Source organism: Balaenoptera physalus (genome assembly GCF_965194825.1).
Source record: "Balaenoptera physalus genome assembly, chromosome: 11".
Taxonomy (NCBI): domain Eukaryota; kingdom Metazoa; phylum Chordata; class Mammalia; order Artiodactyla; family Balaenopteridae; genus Balaenoptera; species Balaenoptera physalus.
Genome location: NC_138896.1, coordinates 60866073 through 60894022, shown reverse-complemented (window position 1 = coordinate 60894022; position 27950 = coordinate 60866073). Strand labels below are relative to the sequence as shown.

The 27950-nt window shown below is 38.4% G+C and overlaps 1 long non-coding RNA gene across 1 annotated transcript in view; it reads left to right on the top strand.

Moving 5' to 3' along the window:
* The window catches only part of LOC309637387, a 50489-nt gene that overhangs the window by 3444 nt on the left and 19095 nt on the right, over positions 1 to 27950 (top strand). The window contains exon 2 of the long non-coding RNA XR_014250510.1: positions 136 to 27950. This exon is cut by the window's right edge and continues 19095 nt beyond it. This is a non-coding gene — a long non-coding RNA (uncharacterized lncRNA). The remainder of the gene's footprint in view (positions 1 to 135) is intronic.

Genomic DNA, 27950 nt, shown 5'->3' with positions numbered 1-27950 from the left:
GCAGGCTCAGTAGTTGTGGCCCACGGGCCCAGTTGCTCCGCGGCACGTGGGATCTTCCCAGACCAGGGCTCGAACCCGTGTCCCCTGCATTAGCAGGCAGATTCCCAACCACTGCGCCACCAGGGAAGCCCCAAGGTGTTATTTTTAATAATGGAATATCAAAGTCTTAAAACTTTCCTATATACCATGAATTAGATGTCCCTAGTTTGTACACTGATCTCCTCTTCATGGAAGCCTTCCTTAGCTGCCCCAGGCAGTTACTGTTTCCTCTTCCAAGTCTCCTTGTCACTTTACATAGAGCTTGTTACCTTTAACAATACACCACACTTCTACTTTTATTTTGAACTCTAAACTCCTTGAGGGAAGATTTTCTATCCTTTTTCTTTTTATCATCACTTAAAATACTGCTTAGGACATTATAAGTAGCTGTGCATGTAGAAAAAATAAGGGAGAATGAACACTCTAAAAATCTGTATAAATTACCAGATTGGAGACAAAATGTTAGGATTGAGAATGCTGGGTTCCACATTTTAATCATTTTCTTCCTCAGCCTTTAGCATTTCCATAGGCTCTGACATTTGTTAAATCAATCCTTACTAAGGATCTGGCATACAGTTTTTAAATAAATAATAAATAATTTATCATTTGAAAATTATTCACACATATTATAAAGAATTTAATATTAAATAATCTTTATAACTTGTGTGCTCTCCTTGAAAAAAAGTATGGGTAGGTAGATAGAAACAAAACATTTTTCAGGGATTTTATAGTACATGCTACTTTTAATAATAATAATAAATTACTTGGATATAGAATGAGGAGAAATAGAAGCAAAACAAAATGATTTGTTAAATAATAGGTAAACATTTTATACTTTAAGTGATGGAATTGCCTAAAAATCCCCTAAGTATGTAAAAAATACTTTGAAAAACATTAACAGGTTGAGAGTAAAACATTTTGTTAGTCCCATGTTTCAATTTTGCTGGATTCCATGCTAAGAAAGAAGAAATACTCAGTTTTGTACTTCTGCCTGTGCACCTTCCCAATTTTCTTACTCAGCAAACATGAAGAATTGATTGTCAAATATGGGTCAAGAAAATGAATGGCCTTACCCAACACCAAGCTTTACTAATAATTTCAATATGCAAGAATTGAGAGGCTCAAGCAAAGTGAAGAGAGGTCCCAGAGACCATTAATGGTTCCTCAGATTCTTCCTTCTGAGAAGAGGTCTTTGGACTAGAGTAATATAGGAGGCCTCTAACTGAAATTTGCCAGAGTCTTACACAGTGAAAACATTTTAGTCATGAGACATTTTCATTTGATATTCCAGATTGTCATATAGCTTATATAATATTTCTTGGGAATTATGTTTCATAAATCCATTTGTACTAGTCTTGTTCATCATAGGCAATCCTAACCCATGGGTATTCTGTGAAGACAATTCCATAGATAAGAACCCTCCCTCCTACCAAATATCATTATTTACCAAGGGGTTTAGTTACCAATATGTTTAAAAGAAGATTAGGTGAGGTCAACAGCTTTTTTCCTTCCCCAAAAATATCCTCCCGATAATCACAGATCAGCTATTTTAACTTACTTCCAGCCAGTAACATTCTTTATGTCCATGGTCAGAGTATAAACTGGGTATATTCTGTCCTGTAACTATAATTGTTTAATCTTATTTTGATGGATTCCATGACCATAGTTTCTTTAATGCAGAATTGTTTATTTTGATTCATCACTTGGTTGTCTGGATTTTGTCAAATAATTATTTTGAGAAGGTCTCAAGGATACTTTTTATCTTGAGATTTCCCATGTTAAACAGTGTTGGCTAACAGCTTTAGCTTGACAGATAAAGTATTAATCTGAGGCATCTCTCCAAACCTAGTAGGCATTGGTCAACTTCACTTTCTTACATTGACTAATAATGTTTAAAACAGGGAGGGCAAATAGGTTTTAACTGAAGGGCAAACTGTGATCAGTTGGTAGCAACTGACTTGAGCAGTATATTCCAAGGTAGCATCTGGACTCTGCAGGAAGGAAGACCTTGATCAATTAGCCAAGACTGGCAAAGGCCCAGGAGAGAAGAGAGAGGCATCAATACCTTGTGATTGCCAGGCCAGCTGGAAGTATCACCTTTTCTAAGGCTGATGGTATTTCTTTAGAAAATTTTTGAAAATAAAAATCCATTTGGATGGAAAGTAATCCATTTCTAATGATGGAATTTTGAAAATGCAAAGAGATTTCGCAATAGCTTCACAAATATATAAAGCTGAAGTGGGAGAATTCATAGGAGAGACTTTGAAACCTTTTCCCTAAAAGAAGGGAAAAAGAGTAAAGATGTAAGAGTTAAGTGATACAAACAATAAGTACGGTCAAACAGCTCTCTAGAGCAGCTCATAATTTCCAAAGAAAAAATATGCATTCTTTACAAATCTAGGAAACATTATAAATACAGATTACATGCTAGGCAACAGGGAATTACCTCTAATTAAAAAATAAATGCAGACAATCTATTTTCTAACCCTGATGAAACTGAATTATAAACCAATAATATATTAATGGCTAATGCCCTCCAAAACATGTTGAGAAATTAAATTTTATACTTTTAAATAATAAACTAGTTAAAATGCAGTAACAATATAGAAACTATTTAAAATAAATGACCTGTTTTTCAAGCCACTAGGAAGTAGCTAAAGCTGTGCTCAGAGGGGATTTCACAGCCCTACAAATAATGGATAGAGATTGATAGGTAGATAGATAGATAATTACAAAAACAGTTGATGTGATTATCTAAACATCCAACTGTAAATTTAGAAAGACAATTGTAGTTAAACCAAAAATTAAAATAACAAAAAAGTATAATGATTAAATTACTGTAATTTTAATTATAACAAAGATTATCTGTCCTGCAAACAGTTCATTCTTTGAAAATCAGATAATTCTCTAAGAAAATAAGGAACAATATACAAATAAACACTCTTAGGAAGTATAAGGGTAATATTGCTACAAATGTGAGGTTCCTTTTGTTTAATTCCAAAATAAGTTACGAACAACCTTCTACAAATAATTTTTAAGAGTTTGAAGAAATAAGATATCTTAAAGAAAAATGTAAGTTAAAAAAGACTCAAAAAGTAACTGAAAATTCTAAAAAAACAAATAAAAATATAAAAGCAAATATTGTATTCACTAATAGAAAAGAATCTCTAGCCCAACAATGTTTTCTATTGCCTAAAACCTCTAGGGTGAGCAGGATCTAGTCCTTTAGGGTTAGATCCTTAAAGGACTAACTTGCTTTTTTTTATTATGAGATCATATTTATATATTATTCATCTAATTTAAAATAAATAAAAATGTAATTTAAAAACAAGTAAGCAGGGACTTCCCTGGTAGTGCAGTGGTTAAGAATCCGCCTGGCAATGCAGGGGACACGGGTTTGATCCTTGGGCCAGGAAGATCCCACATGCTGTGGACCAACTAAGCCCGTGCGCCACAACTACTGAGCCCGTGCACCACAACTACTGAAGCCCACGCGCCTAGAGCCCATGCTCTGCAACAAGAGAAGCCACCACAATGAGAAGCCCGCGCATCGCAACAAAGGGTAGTCCCCACTCGCTGCAACTAGAAAAAGCCCATGCGAGCAACGAAGACCCAAAAGCAGCCATCAATCAATCAATCAATCAATCAATCAAACAAAAAAACCCAAGTAAGCAAACAGACAAAATTAAGTCAGTCCGTCTCTGGCTTCTGAGTGTTCCTCCTTAGTTCCACTCTTATTATTATTATTATTACTTCTTATTTAGACTCTTAAGTCAGGCTTCCTAAATCAAGACACAAGCCTGTTCTCTACATTTCCTCTTAGGTTTAAATGTTGTCATTTTATGACTCTTTTTTGTTCTTCTCTGATGTCTTTGATGTTCATTTTAAATAGGTTTTTTTCCTACATCAGAGCACATACATGGGGGAAGTTCAGCAAGACATTGTTACTCAAACAATCTCTTTTGTCTCCTGGCAAGCTCCCTAGGGATGAACCTGAATGCAGGACGGCATCTCCTCGGGGTGGGATGGAGATGCTGATTGAAATTCTTCAGCCCCCCGAATGATCCTGCTCAGTGCTGATGTTATGATGTGTGCTCATCATCTTTTCTTTAATCAGCTCAGCTTTAGAGTCAGTAATATTTTCTGAAACTCCTTTATGTGCTCAGAGCTGTGTTCCTGCCTGAATAGGCTGGCTAGTTCCCCTCAGAGCCTCACAGAAATCTCTCAGGCAACTACCATACCACCTCCCTTTGCAGATTCAAAACTGTCTCCACTTGAATTCCCCAGGAAGCAGATTCTGAACTAGAGTTTAATCTGCAGAATGTTTATTAAAAAGAGTGTTTGGGATCCACTCTTGTGGAAGGGATGGAAAAGACAGGGGATGGGAAGGAGGAGTCCAGTTGTCATGCAGGACCTTTGATAGCTTCAGGCAACATTCAGACACACACATACACACACACACCCCCCTGCACGCGAGGAGCCCTAGAGCTATAATGGCCCCTCTGAGTCGTTCCTACTAAGCTGGGATGTCTATGCCTTCACACTTCCATGGCCATTAGTCATCAAGATCAAGGAAGGGCCCATGACCTTATATGAGCACTAACAGCTTTCCCAGTAACTGGGGTAGCCAGTTCTTCCTTGAAGGGAACTCTGGGCACCATGACTGCATGTGCACTACACAAGCCATGCATCTAAGTATCAGGGATTTCGACGTAAGTATCTGGCTCCAAGCTTCAAAGGCTTTCCATCACATCCCAGCTGTCTCCACAGCCTTTTCACCCTAGAATGTTCATCTGTGGGGTGCAGATTGTTCCAGGTGAGTCAGGTGAGAGGCAGCTTGGTGCAACTGGAATTAAAGAGAGGATCTAAAACCTGACTCTTCCAATGGTTGGCTGTGTGACTTCGAGTGTGGCAATCATAAGAGCTAATATTTATTGAGACTTTATTATGTACCAATCACTGTTTTAACTGCTTTACATGCGTTAAACTAAGCCTTTGGTTCCTAGATTATAGGCAATAATACCTGCTGAGCAGCTTTGCCATGTGGATTAAATGAGCTAACATATTATCTGAATCTCTTTGCATACAGTGGGTTTGACACAGATGTCAATGTACTCCTCCCTCTCCCCCATCATGCATGAATAATCTAGACCCCCCCATATATGGATTGCTCTACCAGTCTTGACATACAATAACACTTATAATGATAGTTATTATAGCTCCCATTTATTGAGGGTTTACCATTAGTCAGTGTGCTAAGGCTTTTACATATATAGACTCATTGAATCCTCATGATATCCCTGCTGGCAGAGACTCAATCCCCTCAAGTCTGCCCTACCCTGAAAAGAAACCCCAGAGGTCTTCCCTGGTGGCACAGTGGTTAAGAATCCGCCTGCCAATGCAGGGGACACAGGTTCGATCCCTGGTCCGGGAAGATCCCACATGCCGTGGAGCAACTAAGCCCGTGTGCCACAACTACTTAGCCTGCGCTCTAGAGCCCGTGAGCCACAACTCCTGAGCCCACGTGCCACAACTACTGAAGCCCGCGCACCTAGAACCCATGCTCCACAACAAGAGAAGCCACCACAATGAGAAGCCCATGCACCGCAACGAAGAGCAACCCCCGCTCGCTGCAACTAGAGAAAGCCTGTGCGCAGTAACAAAGACTCAATGCAGCCAAAAATAAATAAATAAAATAAATAAATTTATTTAAAAAAAAAAGAAACCCCAGAGAAGAACATACCTCTTTCCAAACCACTGCCATCATTTATCATTTTCTCCTTCTGAACACACACACACACTCTCTCTCTCTCACACTTCATCTCAATTCTCTTATTTTTTACAACTGCCTTCTTTTTTGTTTTTCTTTGCCTCCATCTCTAGACATATTTAAATTTTTTCTTTTGTTTTATATTCTAAATTATTTCACGCTCAAAAATGACAGTCCCAGAGAGAGAAAAAAATCCTCTACTTTGCAAAGCTCAGCACGAGTGGGAATCCTGCCATTGCACAGTCTGTCCATGTTCAATTTTAGCATCATATAATTTCCTGCATAATTGTTTAAATGTCCTCATTCTCGTCCCTGTCGCTCCCCCCACACTTTGCTATTTTTTAAAGAAAGCATCCAAACTGCATGTCTGGTTCAACGGGGAATTTCACAGAGGAAAAAATGCCAGGCTGCATCATATGCCTTGAGTTTTCACAACACCTAAGAAAAAACATCGTGCACTGAGATGGAAGTCCTCCAGTCGGCTGCTGCCTCCGGTGACCTCCCCTCTCTGCCAGCCGCTTCAAGGCCAGGCATGTGAAAATTCCTCATGTGTTTGTGTCATTCGATTCCCAAATATCACATAACCAAAAATATTAAAATAAAACTGCTCATAACATTTTCCTGAATGCCATCTGGGCCCCACTGGAAGCTGACACTATCTGTCAAACTCAAGATAACCACATTTTCCCCTCCTCTGTATGTGTTAATGTTTGTCATAATGGATTTCACTTTAATGCCCCAATTACATTGATGACATTCTTTCAACCGAGTGGCACTAATGACTTTCATTATTATTTATGCTCCTCCTTAATTATAAGACTCTCACCTCTCTCATTACACACACTCCTTCATAACCCCCTCACTTGCATACATGCTCTCTGGTATGAGGCTAATGTGCCTTGGCTTCCAATTTCAGAAAATACAATGATTAATTACTCCTGTTAAATTGCCCTACCCTAGGGTGATCGGATTGACAAAATGAGATGAAGGGCCAGATTGCTACTCCAGAAGGATTTCCCAGGACACCTGTTAGAAAGAAAAAAAAAAGAGGAGGTGTCCCCAACCCCCCAATAAATAAATGCATGGCATCAATGCTTGTCTTAGCTCTGGGATGAATCACAAGGAGATGCAATTTTAAATTAAAATAACAAAGCTTTGCTACAAATGCCCTCCTTTGTAGATGATGATAGACTCAGTGAAGTGACTAAGAACCAAGCATCCTGTCATGCAGTACAGTGTTCCTTCTGTCAATTAAAACTGTATCTAGAAGGAGCTTACCTGGTAGACGGCAAACATTGCACCAATTCTTTCAGCTCCTCCATCAAGAAACGGAATGTATTTTATGCCCCTTAAATCTGGGCTGGGCTTATGAGTTGATGAACCGAAAGAATGTGGCAGAAGAAACGTTGTGTTTATTCCACACCTGGGTCTCAAGAGGTCTTACAGCTTCCACTCTGCTCTCTTGGTACCTCCGCTATTTCCGTGGGAACAAATCCAGCCTCTCCAGAAAGGCCCCCCTGTCACAGGCAGCCTTGCGTGCCTTACCAGCTAAACGCAGTTACAAGAGCAAGCCCAGCCAACATCAGCCAAATCCACAACACAACGTCCAGCTAAATCCAGCTCAAACTGCCAATCGGAAGAATGCTGAGCTCAGGAAATGGTTTTGTTTAAAATGTTTTAGGGTAGTTCATTATCCAGCATAAGCTAACTGGTATACCTGTCAAAAGAAAGATGTCCAGAATGGAATCTATGATAAAGGTTGTGGAGTAAACAATCATTAAGGAGAACTTATTTTGCTCTGGGTACAAAAAAAATGAAGTTAGAAAATCTGAGAGGGAGCTAGTATTCTTATCTTTCTCACTTTCTACATGAGAAAACTGAGGCCCAGAGATAGAACAAGATCAGACTGATGAAATAATTTACACAAGATCTCAGAGGAGAAAGCAAGGTTCAAACGTAGCACTATCTGGTTCCAAAGCTGATATATGGCCAAGCGCCACACTTGCTGGCACACAGATTGAGACCACCTCAGCACCAGAAGCAGCATTTCCTGCATCCACTCTGCCTTTCCCTCTGCTCCAGTGGGGACTGGCAAAAAGAGGTAGCTGGGACAGGGAGGGCAGGGAGGATAGCAAAACTTCTTGATTCTGTCCCCACTGGGAGGCAGGGTTGGCCCCTTCACATCTCTTTCATAAGCTGACGGACTTGAGCAGAGTCAGAGGCAGCTGCTTAAGTCACAGCCAAAGGCACATTCAGGCAGAGCCATGAGTTTTGTCAAAAGCTGCATTTCAGTGTATAAAATGAATTTGCTGAGAAGTATGAGTTATGGCTGAAAAGTCTGCATGTCTGCTTAAAGGACCAAGCATTTTTTAGACCAGCCCCTAGATATTCATTGCCATTAGTATGCTGGCCCTTTGCTCTTTCTTTATAGAAAAATTTCCATCTAAAATCACAGTGTCAATAGAGCTGCAATGAACATTGTGGTATATGACTCTTTTTGAATTATGGTTTTCTCAGGGTATATGCCCAGTAGTGGGATTACTGGGTCGTATGGTAGTTCTATTTTTAGTTTTTTAAGGCACCTCCATACTGCTCTCCAGAGTGGCTGTATCAATTTACATTCCCACCAACAGTGTAAGAGGGTTCCCTTTTCTCCACACTCTCTCCAGCATTTATTGTTTAGATTTTTTGATGATAGCCATTCTGACCGGTGTGAGGTGATACCTCATTGTAGTTTTGATTTGCATTTCTCTAATGATTAGTGATGTTGAGCATCCTTTCATGTGTTTGTTGGCAATCTGTATATCTTCTTCGGAGAAATGTCTATTTAGGTCTTCTGTCCATTTTTGGATTGGGTTGTTTGTTTTTTTGATATTGAGCTGCATAAGCTGCTTGTAAATTTTGGAGATTAATCCTTTGTCAGTTGCTTCACTTGCAAATATTTTCTCCCATTCTGAGGGTTGTCTTTTCACCTTGTTTATGGTTTCCTTTGCTGTGCAAAAGCTTTTAAGTTTCATTAGGTCCCATTTGTTTATTTTTGTTTTTATTTCCATTTCTCTAGAGGTGGGTCAAAAAGGATCTTGCAGCGATTTATGTCATAGAGTGTTCTGCCTATGTTTTCCTCTAAGAGTTTTATAGCGTCTGGCCTTACATTTAGGTCTTTAATCCATTTTGAATTTATTTTTGTGTATGGTGTTAGAGAGTGTTCTAATTTCATTCTTTTACATGCAGCTGTCCAGTTTTCCCAGCACCACTTACTGAAGAGGCTGTCTTATCTCCACTGTATATTCTTGCTTCCTTTATCAAAGATAAGGTGACCATATGTGTGTGGGTTTATCTCTGGGCTTTCTATCCTGTTCCATTGATCTATATTTCTCTTTTTGTGCCAGTATCATACTGTCTTGATTACTGTAGCTTTGTAGTATAGTCTGTACTCAAGGAGCCTGATTCCTCCAGCTCCGTTTTTCTTTCTCAAGATTGCTTTGTCTATTTACAATAGCCAGGACATGGAAGCAACCTAAATGTCCATCAACAGATGAATGGATAAAGAAGACGTGGCACATATATACAATGGAATATTACTCAGCCATAAAAAGAAACGGAATTATTTGTAGTGAAGTGGATGGACCTAGAGTCTGTCATACAGAGTGAAGTAAGTCAGAAAGAGAAAAACAAATACCGTATGCTAACACATATATATGGAATCTAAAAAACAAAAAAAAATGGTCATCAAGAACCTAGGGGCAATATGGAAATAAAGACGCAGACCTACTAGAGAATGGACTTGAGGATATGGGGAGGGGGAAGGGTAAGCTGGGACAAAGTGAGAGAGTGGCATGGACATATATACACTACCAAATGTAAAATAGATAGCTAGTGGGAAGCAGCCGCATAGCACAGGGAGATCAGCTCGGTGCTTTGTGACCACCTAGAGGGGTGGGATAGGGAGGGTGGGAGGGAGGGAGATGCAAGAGGGAAGAGATATGGGGATATATGTATATGTATAACTGATTCACTTTGTTATAAAGCAGAAACTAACACACCATTGTAAAGCAATTATACTCCAATAAAGATGTTAAAAATAAATAAATAAATAAATGAATGAATAAAATCACAGTGTCTTAAAAATCAAGTTCAATCTCATTGCTTTTTTCCCCCCTTTGCTGAGAAACTAATGAGGGTGAATCCCTTTTCTTAAACCACTGTGTGCCCACCTTGATTTACAATAAACAGAAGTTGAAAAATAACAGTGATGATTTAGAAAGTTCTCAAGTAATCTGTAATCTAATTTGAATTAAATGTCCTCCTTATCCCATTTTGTTTTTATTTATTCTTACCTATTTCAAATTTCATGTATATAAAGTTCTGGAGGAAACTTTATTTTGTATACTATTTAATAAATTATTCAAAAAATTTACTCACTTTCCTGGCCTTTGACTCAAGGCCTACCCCCACCATTACCTATGTATGGGCCCCCTCAGTCCTAATTTATAAAAAATGGAGATAAACTGCCTGATTTCTGAGATCCCTCTGAATTCTGTAAAACTCATTATTTTATAAAGAAAGGTATTTCTACCTACTTTGGATGAATCTGGATTTTCTAATTTAAACATAAAAGTAGAATACATGTGTACATTGAGCTTTTCCAAGAGATCTTTAGTAGTCTTAAATTTGGAGGCCAAAATCTTACCATCGTATGATTATATCTGGAGGGACAATTGAAGGAGACAATTGATGTGCCTTCCACAGTCTTTCCCATTGGACTCTGTGGTCAGGCAATAGTGTCAGCCCACTCAGTTTTATGCACAAATCTCACAAGACAGATGGGAAGACCCACTGATCACCCGAACTACAGTTGTTAATGAACTCTCTTTGTAATTCTTCCCTAGCTGAAGTCATCTTGCTCTTGTAGAAAGTGAAATACCATTCACATATCCTTCTGCACATGAAGTTCTAAGTTCCAAAGTTTAATGAGTCAAAACTCCCCGAGAACCGTAAGCCCAGTGATGAATCTTAACCCCACTGACTGACAGGCTACCTCAGAATCACCTGAATGGTCTTATAAAATATCTGATCTCTCATTCTGACCTAGGACATTTTATTATTTATTTATTTTAAAAATTTACGTATTTTATTTATTTTTTAATTTTTGGCTGCGTTGGGTCTTCATTGCTATGGGCTTTCTCTAGTTGCGGTGAGCAGGAGCTACTCTTCGTTGCGGTGCGCGGGCTTCTCATTGAAGTGGCTTCTCTTGTTGAGCTGCACTGGCTCTAGGTGCACAGGCTTCAGTAGTTGTGGCACTCGGGCTCAGTAGCTGTGGCTCATGGGCTCTAGAGCACAGGCTCAGTAGTTGTGGCGCACAGGCTTAGTTGCTCCACGGCATGTGGGATCTTCCTGGACTAGGGCTTGAACCCGTGTCCCCTGCATTGGCAGGCGGATTCTGAACCACTGTGCCACCAGGGAAGTCCTGGACATTTTGATTTACTAATCCTGGAATGGGGTCAAGGATTATGTGTTGTTCATAAGCCCTTGAGGTTTTGAGATTCACTGTACTGCAAACTGTTTCATGTGAGGAGATGAAGGGATTAAATGAGTTTTATTCTAAGTGGCCAAAATGTTACCCTACACTTTGAACCCAACTCCTGATATTTGTTACTAAAGAGACTTGGGAGATTAACCATGTTAAAGTGAAAGGTAACATGAATTTGGGGTAGCTATGACAACTCCTTGCGGTGTGACCTTGAGTCATCACTTAAATTTTCTGGGTATCAATTTCCTCACCTGTAAGAACAAGGTGTTAGATAAGACAATGATCACTCTCTTTGATCAGGTGACACAGCGTCCTTGGAGCTTCCTCCAGGGTCAGTGCAGCTGTGAGTCTGGGCAGTGGTTGAACAGACCAGACCACATACAAGGACTCCTTAAGTTGAGCACTCCTCTTTGATTTGTTTACAATGTTAAATAGAATTGTGTCTGGAGAAAGGTCTCCAATGATAAAATTCTGGACAAGATGTCTCCAAGGGCCATTGTGACTCTGCTGTTCTGTACAAATAGCCATTAAAAGGAGAATTACACCAGAATAGGATCGCTTGAGAAGTAAGGTTGATAACACAGTCAGAGACCCACAGTTACAGAGCAATTAGTAGTGGCTCTGTCTGAAAGACTTAGAGCAAAGCAAGGTCTCTCATTGATTTCTGCAGCTATTAGAACTAACTCCCTAAGCTAAGGAAACAAGACTGGCAATCATGATTAGAACTGAATAATTGTGACCCTTTACTTTTCATGTTTATTATACATGGCAGAGCACTAGCAATGGTTGCTACATCATAACACCTCACAGCACATCTTCAGTATTCAGAGAAGGTAGCCTAGACTCTTTGCTACACCCCAACTCATTCTTCAAGATCTTGCTCAAATGCCACCTCATCAAGAAAACCACATCGCCACTCAGGGAAGGATTAATGATTCACAAACCTGAGTTTTCTCAGCATCTAATGTGAATAGCAAATAAGAACTACGATAATGAAAATAATTTCTTCTCTGGGTTAGGCTTTCTTTCTGATCTCAGGAATTAGCTATGTTCTACCCAAATAATAATCTGGTGCATAATCATTTTCACTTTAATCTTTCTCCACCATCAGACTAAATGCTCTTTGGAGTTTAGCAATCTTTTTGGTTGATATAAATAAATGAATAAATGCTCTCTTTATACCTTCTATGTTCTCATTCTTCCAATCCTCATAAACTCTCTTGGCTCCAAATCAAGGCTGCTAGTTCCTACTCAGTTACTCAGCTAGGTTGTGCCCTAATTAAAACAAAAGGCATTGGAGGATAACCAAGATGGTGGAGTAGAAAGACCCTGCGCTCACCTCCTCTCACAAGCACACCAAAACCACAACTACCTGGAGAACAATCATCTATGAGGAAGACTGAAACCTACCAGAAAAGATCTTCTACAACTAAAGACAAAAGAAAGGAACCGCAGCAAGACGGGTAGGAGGGGCAAACTTGAGATCTAATCCAAACAAAAGGCACTGGAGTATGCTGGACCAGTGCACTAACTCATCAGATATTTACCTCCCCCAAGACAGACATGTTAGCTTCCCTAACCTCCAACTGGTACTAGTATAGATGAAATGTTTCAGAGCTGAACTTTCTTGCTTCTTGGATCCGCTGTAAGATCTCATCTCCTCTATAACTCAAAGCACAACTTTCACACTTGTCCTTTTCTAAATTTTTCAGCTGTTTTGGTTCCCAAGGAGTTTAAGCCTTTGAAGGCTTTCAACTCTCTGAGGACATGGACTTTGCACCACTGTTCCATAGAGCACCTTGCAGAGTGGGCCTCAATCATCTTCACTGGAAAACAAAAGTTGCTTCTTGAAGATTATAAACTGTGAGTGGTGAGAAGGAGACTGGGAAAATACAGAGAAACCCTTTAACTGGAGTGGTGCCCATCACTGAGGGGCTTGTGTTTTCACGTTAAAAGTGATTTTAACTTGGAAGTAGTGCTTTAGTCCCTGTTCTGCTAGTATTGTTGATCAGAAAACAAAAAATAATAAACACTCTTATCTATGCATATGGATTATCCATAAATAGATATACATGTTTAAAACAGACAAAACTGAAGGACTGTAGGGTGTTAACTGTCAGGAGAGTGGCTATCAGTGTGGGAGGTGGCAGCAATGATTGGCAGGGTTCAAGAGGTGGCTTCCAGGGTGCTAGTGATGTGCTAGTAATATCTGTTATTAAACCTTAGTGGTGGCTTACGTGGATATGTTTTTCATCTTCTCATAATCCTGTACAATTATAATTCATGCAACTTATTGTTTGTAAGGTATACTTCCATCAAAGGCTTGAAAGAGTGTTGAGTTTATTCAATAAATGTTTTTGAGTGATTTCTATCAGCAAGATACTATACTGAACATCAGCAGGTATAAATGGCGAAGATATGGCTTTTACCTTTATAACATCATAACTTAAGATAGAAAAAAGAAATTGTATAACTATTTTTATTATATAGAAATTACATAACTGTTTTACCTATTGAAATACATATCATAAAAAGGAAAAATATGGGACTTAGAGACACGGGAGAAGCAAAGAAATCTTCTATTCAGATAATTTAAGGTTTGATGGGGGAGGATAAACAACAAGGTCCTACTGTTGTTTATCCAACAGTACTATATTGGATATATAGTTCCCTGTTTATGCACAGGGAACTATATATTCAATATCCTGTAATAAACCATAATGGAAAAGAATATGAAAAGGAATATATATATATATATATATATATATATATATATATATATATATATATATATATATATCTGCATCACTTTGCTGTACAGCAGAAATTAACACAACATTGTAAATCAACTATACTTCAATAAAATAAATGAAAAGAATTTTGATCGGGGAAACAACAGTAGAGTTGGGTGTCCAAGGTTGGGTAGGTTGAAAGTTGGAGAGAGTCCTAACAAGAACCATTTACTGAACAATTACCATGTACCAGGCATTGACTCATTTAACCTTTACAGCAATCTTTAACAGGTACTATTCGTTTTGCAGTTAAGGCAGCCAAAGTTCTCATAAATCCCAGGGCCTTTCCACTTTGCTTCCTTCCTCCTATATTGACTGGGCTCAAATATTTGAGCAAACCTAACTTTCTCTAACATATGAGGTCTGGTCCATGAGAATTTTCAGTGTGATAAATTTGTTACTTTAATAAACTCATCCTTGTTAACTAAAGAAAGATAGAGGTCATGTCATGGACCAACCACTCCCATTTTCCCAGGTAGTCTTCTGACACCACTTAAAAAAACAATTATCTTACCCAAAGCAATGACTGATGTTTTTAAGTCCCACCTGTAATAACATTAATCCTTTGGTTAAAGTATAATTACATGATTCCTAATTTCCTAGCTTTCATTGCGGCTATTCAGATAGCACAGTAGCGTAAACCAATTCTGATTTTTCTATTAGTGTTTCAGAGAGATACACAATCCAATGACAGCTCCCATATTAAAATGCAGTAGAGAATTCTGAAGTCTTAACAATTATGAGGTTTTAAGCTAAAGATTGCTCTTGGTGTAAAAGAGAGATGGAGTTCTTCAAGTCTTTCGGCTCTTTGTCACAAACACCTTAAAAGTTTAATACCCTATTAAAAACATATAGAAACAAGCCTTATAATCTCTTTACTTGTTATAAGTCTATTCAGATTTCTATTTCTTACTGATTCACTTTGTAACTTATGTCTTTCTAGAAGTGTACATTTTACTCATGCTATCTAATTTGTTGGCATACAATTATTCAGTCTTTCCTTATGATGCTTTAAATTTCTGTATGGTCCGTATTAATGCCCCCTCTTTAATTCTTAATTTCAGTAATTTGAGTCCCCTCTTTTTTTCTTGGCCAGTCTAGCTAAAGGTTTGTCAATTTTGTTGACTTTTTCAAAGAATCAAATTTTGGTTGTTCTTTTCTTTATTCTCTGTGTTATTAATTTCCACTCAAATGTTTATCATTTCCTTTTTTCTTCTTCCATTAGATGTACCTTAATCTCTTTATCCAGCATATTAAGGTGGAATGCTAGGTTACTGAACTGTGATATTTCTTTTTTTAGTTTTCATATAGGTGTTTAGAGCTATAAGCCTTCCTCTAAGCACTGCTGTATCCCATAAATTTTGTTATAGTGTCTTTTTTATTGTCATTCATCTCGAAGTATTTTCTAATTCCCTTGTGATTCTTCTTTGAGTCCTTGGTTATTTAGAAAATATTATTTCACTTTTAATTTCTAACTTGGTTTCTGTTATGAAATTTCTCATTTCCCATTTCTCAATCCCACTGTGGTTGAAGAAGTTACTGCTGATGACTGGAGGATTCTAAAGATGTCTTTTAGGTCAGGTTGATTTCTAGTGTTCAAGTTATCTATTTTCTTGTTGATCTTCTGTAAAGTTGTTCTAGCTTTTATTAAAAGTGTAGTTACTGAAGTATCCAACTATAACTGTTAAATTGCCTATTTTCACTACAATTCTGTCAGTTTTGGCTTCATGTATTTTGGGGGTTCTGTTATTAGATGCATACATATTTGTATTTGTTAAATCGTCCTGATGAATTTGACCTTTTTATCATTATAAAATGCTCCTTTTTATCCCTGGCAACATTTTAATTTTATTGGAAAGTCTATTTTGTCTGATATTACTGTAATCACCCCAGCTTTCTTATGGCTTCTAATTGCATTATGCATCTTTTTCTGTCCATTTACTTTCTCAACCTGTTTGTATCTTTGAATCTAAAGTGTGTGTCCTCAGACTTAGAGAACAAATCCATGGATACCAAGGGGGAAAGGGGAGTGGTGGTGGGAGGAATTGGGAGATTTGGATTGATACATATACACTATTGATACTATGTATAAAATAGATAACTAATGAGAACATACTGTATAGCACAGGGAACTCTACTTAGTACACTGTGGTGACCTAAATGGGAAGGAAATCCAAAAAAGAGGGGATCTATGTATATGTATAGGTGATTCATTCTGCTGTACAGTAGAAACTAACACAACACTGTAAAGCAACTATACTCCAATAAAAATTAATCAAAAAAAAAACCCTAAAAAAAAGTATGTGTCCTATAAACATCAAATAGTTGGATTTTCCTTTTTAATTAAGTCTGATAATCTTTGCCTTTTGGTTGGATTGCTTAATCTGGTCACATTTAATATTATTATTGATACAATTGGATTTATGTCTACCATTTTACTATTTGTTTTCTTTGCATCTCCTACCTTTTTAGTTTCTCTATTCTTCCTTTACTGCTTTCTTTTGCATGAAGTGATTTAATTCTAGTACAGCATGTTAATTCCTTTAATTATTTTCTCACTATTATTTTGAGTTATTTTCTTAGTTATTTTCTAGGATTTATTCTAGTAAAATTTTTTTCTTTGTTCAAAATACAAAGATATTTTGTTTTTAATGGGATTTGGGTTTTTGTTTTTTTGTTTGTGTTTCAAAGGAACACTTTAGGGACAAAAACTAAGCTTCTTGTGTTACCTGAGGCAGGACCTGGCTTCTCTCTTCCTTGAAGGCCTTTTGCAAAATACAGATGCCAACATTTGCCAGCCTCAATGTTCACCACTGCCCTCTCCCAATCTGCCCTCTGGAAGTGCAGGGGCTACGAGGCATCCAGGATGTGGTCCATCTTGGTGACCAGCTCCTGTCGCTTTCCTGAGATGAGCTTCTCATTCTCGATGTATGTGTCTTTTTTGGGCTTGCCAGTCACCAGCCGTTCGGTTTCCACAGCTGACTTCAGTATTCTAGTAAATTCTTGAGAAACTTTTCAGTTTTTGTTCTGTGATTCCTTAACTGCACCTCTGCGCTAACTCACCTTATCCTTGCAATGTTGCTGATGTTAAAAGGCAATGGAATATGGATGCTTGTAAGGCAGCAATATTTATGTGTCTATATCCATATATCCAAACGTTCATAAACAAATATATTAACGTGATAGAACCAGGTTGGTGCTGTAATAAGGAGGTAAGTGTTCCAAAGTCTTTTAACTTATCCCCCTTCCCATGGACATTTGACGGAGACCTCGCCTAAGCCGCCATCATCTCTATTCATGTACAATTAATTCTCCTCTAGCCAGTGGAAATTACCAGTTGCAGGAAGCAGTCTGTGAACAGCAAACTACCAGAGATCATTGTTTTCCCTTGCTCTCCCTGCAAAGCATGGGCAAATTCATGAAAAGCTTTATCTTTATCATAAAACAATAGTCTCCATAGCTCTGAGAATGCAAGCAGAAACATAACAGAAGCATGCTGCAAAGATTAGTAGTGGAGAAGAGCAATGAATAATGTAGCAAGATCTTAAACAAGATTATCACACCAAGGTAGCTTGTCAGAGCACCGGGTAGGTTATTTGACAATCCATCTTCCTCAGCAGTTACTGATTATGTGTTGGTTAGCTCCATCAGAGCACCTCATGCAGCTCCTGTCCAGCATTCTTCTATATTATGTTTATGCCAAAACACAAAGTGGTGATGGGCCAGTGCCTGAAGCCACAAATCACATGGCACACTGTACACACATCTACATAAGCCAAGAGACATTGGCTTGGGGGTCATCAAACAACACCAACTCTTCCATTATAGATGTTTATTTCACCAGAGAAAGCATCTTAAGTACTCAGAGAAATTTCCACTAAATATTCAAACAGCAGAAAACTGTTTTGCAGTAATTAAGACAGCATCTGTCTAGGCCCATGCTAAATTAGTTGAAACAAATGAACAAAACTATGCAGTTAGAGTAGCCCATTATATTAGCTGGGTCTAAAATTTAGGGTATCACTAACATGGTATGCAAATGCATTCTGAAATATTTATATACCCAGTAATATTTTGTCGGAATAAACACCACCTAGTTATGCCAAAGCCCTCTGCTAGGCATGCTAAGTGCCACACAGGAAGAGGAATGGAGAATAATAAAATTTACATAGAAAAGCATGATCTGAATAGAATTCATTCCAAGGTCAAGAGGCCCAAATTGGATTTGTGTGACTCTATCCAAACCAGAACATCTAAATCTGATCCACAAAGCAAAAATTGATTCTAGTTGAGCATGGCTAGGTCATCCAATTCTATCCAGTTGAGCTCTGTGTGGTTCCTGGAGCGTACAGACACAGGTGGCCCGATGACAGAGCCATGGGACAGTGGGTCACCCAGGATGTGGCACAAGCCTCCAGTGAACCATGTTTGGGGGCCAACAGTGCAGGGTTTTTTTGTGTGTTTATTTGTTTTGTTTTATTTAAGGCAAACTCTCTAGAGTCTAGAGAAATAAAAGGCACTGTGTGTCTTCCAGGTAGGTTTTGCACTTATTGCCTGGGGTGAATCACAAGGGCAGATTTGGCATGATCAGCTAAGAGAGTGTAGAAGTACAAACATCTCTCAGCAATCAGGTGGATGATTTCTCTTCTGTGGGTCTGTGACTGACGTGGGTTTTATAGAATCTAGAACATTCACCATCCTGAATTGCTAACACCATTCATTAGAATATTTCTGATGAATTAGTTAAAATTGAAACACTCTCCAGAAGTTATGTGTATAATTGTCAGCCTTTGCTAACAAACTTCTTGTAATGACCATCTCTGAAATGGACTCAAGTGAATTTTATCTCATAAATTTTATCAAATTTAGAGTAATCTTAATTTGCTGAATTTCCTTTAGAAACTTCACCTCAACTGTTAAGGACCAGGGTCCTTAATTTAATATCTTTCTTAAGTAGTACAACAATTAGGGCTTGACCAGAAAAGAAGAACTAGTAGGATATATATTTATGTCTATATCATCTATCTAATTGCCAAAATAGGAGATCTGTGTTAGGTGCTGGGTCTAAAGTGCTGGACAGGCAATGCCAATTGTTAAACACTCAGGAATTTTGTTAAACCATTGGTAAAAGTGGGTACCAGCACTCCACTGGGAGTGGGTGAGAGCAAGAACAAACCAGAAGCAGCAAGAATGTGCTGGAAGCCATGTCAGTCTTTCCCTGCCTCCAAGTGTCCAGCTGCAATGACGATGATGCAGGTGGCTGCGCTATGTAACTAAACACACACCTGGCAGGCAGCAGGGAATGCAGGGAACAGGGTTCCCCAGAGACTGTAGAACAGGTGCTTTTTTATGGGAGTTGGAGGAAGTAAGATACAGCTTTTGAAATGCTGCCCAGGGAATAAAGGTGAAAGGTGGTGGCTTGATCAGGGGAGTACTGAGCTTCTGGAGACACAATGGCATTATTGACTGAAACAGCAGAGGACCAATAATAATCAGGCTTGAATAGTTTACAACTTTGCCTTGGGCAGGCCAATAATATGAACACATGAAGATGGTGGAAGCAAGCAGATGGCAGCCCAACTACTTTCTCTGATCCTACCTGGACTTGTTTTTACAGCTGTGCTTTCAAGACATAAAGTTTTCTAATGTATGTAGTATTCAGAGACGTCACTTATGACGGGGCTAACAGAGTTAATAAAACAACAACAACACTGAAAATGAACTAGAAAAGTTTTCAAAAAGCCATGTCTGGGAATATGGATTATTTTTGACTTAATCAAAGCGATAGAATCAATCATACTATGAAGAGGGATTGTCAGATTCATGGCAATCTATTTATACGTCCTGAGTCAACCAAGGAATCTACCTAAGGCTTTGGAAAGAAGATTCTAGAGAGCCAATCCCATCAAAATATTAACTGTACAAGTCAGGAATGTACAGCTGAATGTTAAAAATAAAAATCTCTTTGTTATTGCATGAACATAAAGACACTTAGTCATCTGGAATGATTTATGGAAGAATCACAAAGAAGATCTCTGTAATAAGAAGAGACAGCTTTCAAGAAATCTGGCCAAAGATTTCAATGGCTTTTTCCCTAATTATATCAGAATTTAATACATGTTGTTAATAACTTTGAAAACATAGGAATTTTAGAGAAAAAAATAAAAAATACTGTCTACTACTATCAACAATATGTGTCTTTTTTTTCCTGCAAAATAGTAAATTGGACTATAATAGACACTAGGGGCTAAGACATTTATGTTTTGTAGATTATTCATATTTTCACCTTTTTTTCCATAAATATACATTCCTTTTTCCATGAAAATGTCTACAACTGGTTGATTATGAGAAGTGGTTCTTCTATAATGTCATTCTATCAACATTAATAGCAAATTATTGGTTTTTAAAAAAATTTTGTTTATTTTAATCTATTTTAAATATGAATTATATGTATTTAAGGTTTACAACATGATTATTTGATATACATATACTCAGGGAAATGATTACTATAGTCACCTAATTAACATTTCATCTCCTCATATCGTTACTATTGTGTGTGTGTCTGTGTGTAGTGAGAGCAAGTGAAATCTACTCTTTCAGCAAATTTCCAGTATTCACTGCAGTATTATTAAAGTATAGCCATCATGCTGTACATTAGATCTCTAGACTTATTTAACCTACATAACTGCAAACTCTTGTTTAAAGTAATCCAGACCCTATCACTAGGGCCTCCAACATGCAGCATGATTAATATTACCTTAAATATTTCTGATATTTATGATGTATTTCTTAGTAACAGTTACATGGCTAACATGTTTCGATGTATATACAGTCCCTGTACACTGGGAAGTTTGATATGAATGTGATAACCTGATTTTAAGGCTATCTGTTGAGCTCTCCCCAAGGTCAGTGAGTTTCATAGGTCTTTGTCAAGTCAAAAAATAAGCACCCTTAGGATCCAGCAAAACAGGAACCTGAGTGCAAATTGCAAGTATGAATAGAGAATTTCAAATATCCAGTTTCCTTCCTTCCAACCAGGGCTCATTCTTGGCATCTAATCTGCCATCTTCTAATTCCAGAGCCTTTGGCCTCAGATACTCCCTTGAGTCTTAAAGTCTTAATGTCTTCCTGTCCTTCATACCAACTATTGGAACATGTGTTCATAAAGGAATCATCGCTTTCATCAACTGAGTGAAATAAATATTTCAATTGAACCAAACATACTTTGTTTTCAGTTACCCTTCAGGGCAAAGCTCTCCCTCTGCAAGTCTCAGGCAACTCAAAGATAGGGCCTTGCCCTCGTCATGCAGACATTAAGTGGGGAGACTGACCCCCATTCAGAAGGGTATTGCAATGTGGTAACAGAAGAAAGAACACAGGGAAGGTCCTTAATTCACAATAATACTAAGTGGAAGAAAAAAATTATCCCTAAACTTCTCTGATCATCTTTGTTTTAAAGGCGACTGCTGCAACTTCCCTGGTGGCGCAGTGGATAAGACTCCACGCTCCCAATGCAGGGGGTCCGGGTTCAATTCCTGGTATGGGAACTAGATCCCTCATGCATGCCACAACTAAGAGTTCGCATGCCACAACTAAGGAGTTCATGTGCCACAACTAAGGAGCCCACGTGCCACAACTAAGACCTGGCACAACCAAATAAATAAATAAATACTAAAAAAAAAGTTAGAACAGGAAGAGCAGAAAACACCAAATGAAAGTAGAAGAAAATAAAATAAATAAGAATACACGTTAAAAAAAAATAAAGATGACTGCTAAGAAGAGTTTTATTTTGTTTTGTTTTCTCTAGGGAACCATGCAGAATAAAATTTTTAAAAACCTGCTGGTTAGTATCCTGTAAGACAATTGCTTTTACAAATGTGGTGCATTAAAAAAAAAAAAAAGTTTATATAGTTTTCAGATTATTCCCATCTGTGACTTGATTTTGCTGAATTAATGAAAACAAACAAAAACCTATTTGGCAAGGTATCAGATCTTTTACCTAGAAACTTCTTTCACACGCCCAACAGGAATGTCAAATAGTAAACGTACTCCTCTTGACCCACTGAATGAAAAGAAGTTTTCGTCTTATTTGTTCTGGTTTTTTGTACCTCACTATTCTGTCACCTTAGCAGTTGTGGTACAAGACTTCAGAGCTCAGGACTTATTTCTGCCATGCTCAGGGACACTTTATAGGCTCATATGCCCCCTAATAAATAATAAGACAGAAGAAGTTCCTGGTTACACAATGATACATTGACTTCAGTCCTCACTGAGCTATGTCATTACGTTTTTGTGTGAGCAAATGAAAATCTTACAGAACAACATCTAACTGATATTCCCCAGCAGGCAGCATCTCCACCCAACACATCAAATAACTAATGTGAAGCCATATATACAGGTTTCAGGGAGATACTGATCAATGACCTCTGTATCATTACCCCATTTATGTTACAGCTTTCACAAGGCATTGCTAAAAAATGTCACACTCAACAAAGCCATTCAAAATTGCTGCCAACTCTATCAGCTGCCTTGGATTCCCCACACACATTTTAATCTTATGTCCTTCATCCTCTCAAAACAGCAACATGCTAAGGCAAAGGGGATAGTGAAGGGGAGGGGATTCAAATATTCATGGGCTACACAGATCAGAGGAAGCAGAGGAAATTTATTAGTATTCTGCTTTCCTGTTTAAAAATCCACCATTAACAGTGTGCAAACATAAATCTCAAGTTGCTTCCCCAGGTTAATACAAAATCAGGGGTTGCTGTTGTGTGTATCTGTGCTCACTATGGCACTAAATATATGGAATCCTGCAGTGACTGTAGTGGATAAAGAACAGGATCACTCTGACCCCAGATCATCTTGTACTTTATAGCAGATTCTGTACTTTTTTGAGCCCTGGATTTTCAATAAGTCATTCACCTGAAACTCAAATATAAAAGCTGCTTCTACAGGTTCAATAGCACAAGCATGACTGGGTCAGGATTTCAATCCCAGGCACCATTATTAGGGTTGAGGAGATGTCATCATAGGGGACATAGCCACGAGCCTGTCCTCATGGCCCCTCAGGTCAATCCCATGCATCACGTTCACTGAAAGGAAGGATGTAAGTGAAAGAGGTATTGGGAAAGTCTGATGGTGAGGAAGATTGACCCAACCATAAATCATCAATTCTTTCTGTCTGCAGAGTACCAGCATTGTTTAGTATTAGTCCAGTGTTTTATAATGTTTTATTTTAAAAAAAACTTTTATATCGGTGACTTCAGCCAACCCCACTGCATCTACATAAAGGAGGTAGGAAAGATATTATCTTTTAAATTATAAGAACAATGTATTCAAGAATTTAATGACTTGCTCAGGTTCTACAGCAAGACTGGAATCCAGATCTCTCATCTCCTAGGAAAGGCCCCTTCCCCAGATAGCAGTGATAATATGAGCAAGTAGTTCTCATAACAAATTAATAAATGGACACTATAACTGTTAACATACCCTGAGTATAACATGCAGTCCCTTAACTAACATAATCCTGCAAGATTCTACCACTCCTCAAAAATACATATAGAGGAGATTAGTTCAAGATGACGGAGTAGAAGGACGTGTGCTCACTCCCTTTAGCGAGAGCACCGGAATCACAACTAACTGCTGAACAATCATCGACAGGAAGACACTGGAACTCACCAAAAAGATACCCCACATACAAAGACAAAGGAGAAGCCAAAATGAGACGGTAGGAGGGGCGCAATCACAATAAAATCAAATCCCATAACTGCTGGGTGGGTGACTCACAAACTGGAGAACACTTATACCACAGAAGTCCACCCACTGGAGTGACGGTACTGAGCCCCATGTCAGGCTTCCCAACTTGGGGGTCCGGCAACAGGAGGAGGAATTCATAGAGAATCAGACTTTGAAGGCTAGCGGGATTTGATTGCAGGACTTTGACAGGACTGCGGGAAACAGAGACTCCACTCTTGGAGGGCACACACAAAGCAGCGTGTGCATAAGGACCCAGGAGAAGGAGCAGTGATCCCATAGAGGACTGAACCAGACCTTCCTGCTAGTGTTGGAGGGTCTCCTGCAGAGGTGTGGGGTGGCTGTGTCTCACTGTGAGGACAAGGACACTGGCAGCAGAAGTCCTGGGAAGTACTCCTTGGCATGAGGCCTCCCAGAGTCTGCCATTAGCCCCACCAAAGAGCCCGGGTAGGCTCCAGTGTTGGGTTGCCTCAGGCCAACCAACCAACAGGGAGGGAACTCAGCCCCACCCATCAGCAGACAAGCGGATTAAAGTTTTACTGAGCTCTGCCTACCACAGCAACACCCAGCTCTACCCACCACCAGTCCCTCCCATCAGGAAACTTGCACAAGCCTCTGAGATAGCCTCATCCACCAGAGGGCAGATAGCAGAAGAAGAACTACAATCCTGCAGCCAGTGGAACAAAAACCACATTCACAGAAAGACAGACAATATGAAAAGGCAAAGGGCTATGTACCAGATGAAGCAACAAGATAAAACCCCAGAAAAACAACTAAATGAAGTGGAGATAGGCAACCTTCCAGAAAAAGAATTCAGAATAATGATAGTGAAGATGATCCAGGACCTTGGAAAAAGAATGGAGGCAAAGATTGAGAAGATGTAAGAAATGTTTAACAAAAACCTAGAAGAATTAAAGAACAAACACCTAGAAGAATGAAAGAACAAACAAACAGAGATGAACAATACAATGACTGAAATGAAAAATACACTAGAAGGAATCAATAGTAGACTAACTGAAACAGAAGAACGGATAAGTGACCTGGAAGACAGAATGGTGAAATTCACTGCTGTGGAACAGAATAAAGAAAAAAGAATGAAAAGAAATGAAGACAGCCTAAGAGACCACTGGGACAACATTAAATGCAACAACATTCGCATTATAGGGGTCCCAGAAGGAGAAGAGAGAGAGAAAGGACCTGAGAAAATATTTGAAGAGATTATAGTCGAAAAATTCCCTAACATGGGAAAGGAAATAGCCACCCAAGTCTAGGAAGCACAGAGAGTCCCAGGCAGGATAAACCCAAGGAGAAACATGTCAAGACACATAGTAATCAAATTGACAAAATTAAAGACAAAGAAAAATTATTGAAAGTAGCAAGGGAAAAACGACAAACAACATACAAGGGAACTCCCATAAGGTTAACAGCTGATTTCTCAGCAGAAACTCTACAAGCCAGAAGGGAGTGGCATGACATATTTAAAGTGATGAAAGGGAAGAGCCTACAACCAAGATTACTCTACCCGGCAAGGATCTCATTCAGATTCGATGGAGAAATCAAAAGCTTTACAGACAAGCAAAAGCTAAGAGAATTCAGCACCACCAAACCAGCTCTACAACAAATGCTAAAGGAACTTCTCTAAGTGGGAAACACAAAAGAAGAAAAGGACCTACAAAAACAAACCCATAAAAATTAAGAAAATGGTAATAGGAACATACATATTGATAACTACCTTAAATGTGAATGGATTAAATGCTCCATCCAAAAGACACAGGCTTGCTGAATGGATACAAAAACAAGACCCATATATATGCTGTCTACAAGAGACCCACTTCAGACCTAGGGACACATACAGACTGAAAGTGAGGAGATGGAAAAAGATATTCCATGCAAATGGAAATCAAAAGAAAGCTGGAGTAGCAATACTCATATCAGATAAAATAGACTTTAAAATAAAGAATGTTACAAGAGACAAGAAAGGACACTACATAATGATCAAGGGATCAATACAAGAAGAAGATCTAACAATTATAAATATATACGCACCCAACATAGGAGCACTTCAATACATAAGGCAACTGCTGACAGCTATAAGAGGAAATCAACAGTAATACAATAATAGTCGGGGATTTTAACACCTCACTTACACCAATGGACAGATCATCCAAATTGAAAATTAATAAGGAAACACAAGCTTTAAATGACACAACAGACCAGATAGATTTAATTGATATTTATAGGACATTTCATCCAAAAACAGCAGATTACACTTTCTTCTCAAGTGTGCACAGAACATTCTCCAGGATAGATCACATCTTGGGTCACAAATCCAGCCTCAGTAAATTTAAGAAAATTGAAATCATATCAAGCATCTTTTCTGACCACAACGCTATGAGATTAAAAATCAATTACAGGAAAAAAATATAAAAAATACAAACACATGGAGTCTAAACAATACCTTACTAAATAACCAAGAGATCACTGAAGAAATCAAAGAGGAAATAAAAAAATACTAGAGACAAATGACAACAAAAACACGACGATCCTACACCTGTGGGATGCAGCAAAAGCAGTTCTAAGAGAGAAGTTTATAGCAATACAAGCCTACTTCAAGAAACAAGAAAAATCTCAAATAAACAATCTAACCTTACACCTAAAGGAACTAGAGAAAGAAGAACAAACAAAAACCAAAGTTAGCAGAAGGAAAGAAATCATAAAGATCAGAGCAGAAATAAATGAAATAGAAACAAAGAAAACAATAGCAAAGATCAATAAAACTAAAAGCAGGTTCTTTGAGAAGATAAACAAAATTGATAAACCATTAGACAGACTCATCAAGAAAAAGAGGGAGGGTTTCCCTGGTGGCGCAGTGGTTGAGAATCTGCCTGCTAATGCAGGGGATACGGGTTCGAGCCCTGGTCTGGGAAGATCCCACATGCCACGGAGCAACTAGGCCCGTGAGCCACAACTACCGAGCCTGCGTGACTGGAGCCTGTGCTCCGCAACAAGAGACGGCATGATAGTGAGAGGCCCGCGCACCGCAATGAAGAGTGGCCCCCACTTGCCACAACTAGAGAAAGCCCTCCCACAGAAACGAAGACCCAACACAACCATAAATAAATAAATAAATAGAATACCATGGCCAAAAATTAGTAAAAATAAAAAAAAAACAAAAACAAAAACAAACAAAAAAAAAAAGAAAAAGAGGGAGAGGACTCAAATCATTAAAATTTGAAATGAAAAAGGAGAAGTTACAACAGACACCACAGAAATACAAACCATCCTAAGAGACTAGTACAAGCAATTCTATGCCAATAAAATGGACAACCTGGAAGAAATGGATAAATTCTTAGAAACGTATAAACTTCCAAGACTGAACCAGGAAGAAATCGAAAATATGAACAGACCAATCATAAGTAATTAAATTGAAACTGTGATTAAAAATCTTCCAACAAACAAAAGTCCAGGACCAGATGGCTTCACAGGTGAATTCTATCAAACATTTAGAGAAGAGCTAACACCCATCCTTCTCAAACACTTCCAAAAAATTGCAGAGGAAGGAACACTCCAAAGTCATTCTATGAGGCCACCATCACCCTGATACCAAAACCAGACAAAGATACTACAAAAAAGAAAATTACAGACCAATATCACTGATGAATATAGATGCAAAAATCCTCAACAAAATACTAGCAAACAGAATCCAACAGCACATTAAAAGGGTCATACACCACGATCAAGTGGGATTTATCCCAGGGATGCAAGGATTCTTCAATATACGCAAATCAATCAATGTGATACACCATATTAACAAACTGAATAATAAAAACCATATGATCATCTCAATAAATGCAGAAAAAGCTTTTGACAAAATTCAACACCCATTTATGATAAAAACTCTCCAGAAAGTGGGCATAGTGGGAACCTACCTCAACATAATAAAGGCCATATATGACAAACCCACAGCAAACATCATTCTCAATGGTGAAAACCTGAAAGCATTTCCTCTAAGATCAAGAAGGAGACAAAGATATCCACTCTCACCACTATTATTCAACATAGTTTT